At 37.9% G+C, this 2911-nt stretch overlaps 1 long non-coding RNA gene across 1 annotated transcript; it reads left to right on the forward strand.

The window, feature by feature from the left end:
* The first annotated feature begins 709 nt into the window (after positions 1–709).
* Positions 710–2272, forward strand: LOC110925953. The gene is made up of 2 exons (XR_002584881.2): positions 710–847; positions 2108–2272. It is a non-coding gene; the product is annotated as an uncharacterized LOC110925953 (long non-coding RNA).
* Positions 2273–2911: the final 639 nt, after the last annotated feature.

Raw genomic sequence — 2911 nt, forward strand, 5'->3', positions numbered from 1 at the left:
TCTACCCATGTTCAATCCTTGTTTGATGTATTTGTTACTAGCTTGAAATGGGTTTGTGATGTTAGTTTAGGGTTAATTGTATGAATGGAATGTGATTTTGAACACTCTCTTGGTGATTGAGAATTTGGAAGTTAATGACTAAACTTGAACTAGTTGTAAACTATGCATAGTAGGTTGTACGCACACCAAGTGCTCGATAAAATGACTAGGTGAAGCTAGAAAGTGAAATTGTATGCAAGTTGTGAGTTTACATGTATAGAAAGCGGTTGTGGTAAAAGTAGTGGTTTACTAACTCGGAAAAATATGCTTTAGATGGTACTCGTATATAAATTCGGGTTGAAAGTATATGTTGGTCAAATTTATGCATTAGGAGCTTGTACCTTGTGCTTGAAAGGTGTAACGCTCACCTTGTATTAGATATGCTTGAATCAAGGTAATTAAGAGCGAAGGTGCATGATATGTGAAAGTATATGTAAGCAAATGTGTATGCGAGTATGATTATGTGATCATGTGGTTGTAAGTACTCTAGCATCATAAGTACGAAATGTACATAGTGTCGTATGGTAGGTGCTAAATTAATATGTGTTTTATGCATTAACATGATGGATTGCATGAGTCTAAAAGATGTGGTTTTGGATGTATGCTTTATGTTTATTAGACTTGACCATGAAAGTCAAATGTGAGTTGCACTTTTGATATGATCATTATATGTGAAATCGTGTACACTAACAAGGATGTGATTGCGGTAACATGAAAGCATTAGGGATCATGTGGACGTGGACTCAAGCACGAAAGACTAACGGGTCAAGAGGGGACAAGGAAGCCAATGCGAAAATGGACGCTCAAGGTAAGTGATTCCGTAATCACTTCTTAGTTATTTATGTAAGGTTATATGCAACTTAACTTGGTATGGTAATTGAGGTCGAATAGGAACAAATGGTATGATATTGATGAAGTATTAAACGGATCTCAGCTTTGATCCGAGCAAGGCATGCGTGATTAGGAAGCGTAACTAGGTAGTAGGATTGGTTGCTTATGCAAGGTAGTGCTTGTTGTTAATAATGGGGCAAAGTTAACAAAAACGCTCTTGGTGGGGATTTCGGGTAAACGACCTTAAAAGTCATTTGGAAGTGAGCTATTCGATTAGAGTAATGTCTTTGTCTAGTATGAAAGTGAAGTATAAGGTTTTGTATGTTATAGACTTTTTAATGTGTAAATACCCATAACGGGTCAAATAATTCATAAGTGAATAATAAGCCGATAGTGTAAGTTAAGAATTTCCTTAATCCGGATATGGGATTTTAGGTTCTTATGATAAATGGTGAATTTACAAGCATGTAGAAAGGAACGGGAGGTTAAACGGGTAAACGGGTTGAAAGTTATGCGAATTTTAGTATTATGCGAACGATGAAACAACACAGCAGGAAAATGAATAAACGAGGAGCCGTCGCCGACGCCCAGAAGGGCCGTCGCCGACGGCATGTGGGAATTGGATCTTGGCCGACGGCCTATCTATCTGCCTACGGAAAATTTGGGCGACGGATGTTTTAAGAAGCCGTCGCCGACGGGTCCCCACCCCGTCGCCGACGGGCTGTTTAGCCCACTTCTCCGTTTTGCTTAATTTTGTATTTCTAAGCGATCCGTAACGCATCCCGATGATTTGTAAGTTTCTTATGAGCATATAGGGATGCACATATGTGGATAAGCAAGTTTGTTGTTCGTATGTATTTATATATGTATGTAGAAGTTATGTAAGTAGGTGTGTAGATATATATATATGTTTATTTATAACTCTAAAAGTACGCATGTGGTGGGATAAGTAGTTATGCTTTATGATATGTACGAGTGTATGTACGTTTGCAGATGTGTAGGCATGTGGGTATGTAAGTACATATATGTGGATGATTTAGACACGTTGAGGACTAACGTTAATATTGGTGTACCTTGAGAATGATAAGTAATGCAGGTACATTTATGTAGCCTCGCCAGGAAATGGATACGCAGACGGAATGCTTGAAATTTGATAAAGATCGAGAAGTGAAGCGTATGTGAATGATCATGTTTATACATTGTGTGCTAATGTTCTGAATGTATGTGGTGAATGCAGGTGGTACGTGTCACGGAGGATCATCAAGGAATATAGATCAAGGATCGAGTCACTTGAGGAATTGTACGGGGCTGTCTGAGGATGTAATTTATTGTACATAAGCTATCAATTATTTTATTATTGAGTCAGCTTGTTGTATTTAATATAAAAGAGTTATTTTAAAAAGTGAAATTTCAAGCAAGAAGCATGGTTTATAATGTAAGAAATTTTATGACAAGGACTTCCGCTGCGACTTTCGTCAATTACGTGTTAGGGCGTTACAAGTTGGTATCAGAGCCCTGGTTTGAGAGAATCAAGTACAAGAGGATAGGTACTTGAACTCGAACCTGTGTGCTCTTATCACAAGAAACCCGTACAATCCGAGACTCGACCAAGATCTAAAGGTAGAAGCAAAGGTAAGTATGTGCTTAAGTATGTATTGGAAGATAACTAATTATATGTTATGTGTAAGGTAAGCATGGTTGCTTGAAAAGAACGAATTGTGGATGCGGTCTAGCACCGACGCCAAGGTATGTAATTTGACATATTGACCCAAGTACATATGTTTAATATATGTAAATGCATGAGATGGTAAAACCTAACAGTGAAAGGAAAATTTTAAGTGAAAAAAAAAATAATGATAAGAATGGTAATGAAGTTTTGGAAATGTTACACGTGCCGAAACCTAATTCTTCGGACATAAGGTGACAATTACACGAAGACGCGAAACTAGTGTGTGGATTGTGTACCTGGCCAGTACACAAGAAACGCATGACTTTCGTGAGCCCGTGATAATTGTTACAGGTGTGTCCGTTAGAATTAAGT

The sequence above is a fragment of the Helianthus annuus genome, chromosome 17 (genome assembly GCF_002127325.2).
Source record: "Helianthus annuus cultivar XRQ/B chromosome 17, HanXRQr2.0-SUNRISE, whole genome shotgun sequence".
NCBI classification, from domain to species: domain Eukaryota; kingdom Viridiplantae; phylum Streptophyta; class Magnoliopsida; order Asterales; family Asteraceae; genus Helianthus; species Helianthus annuus.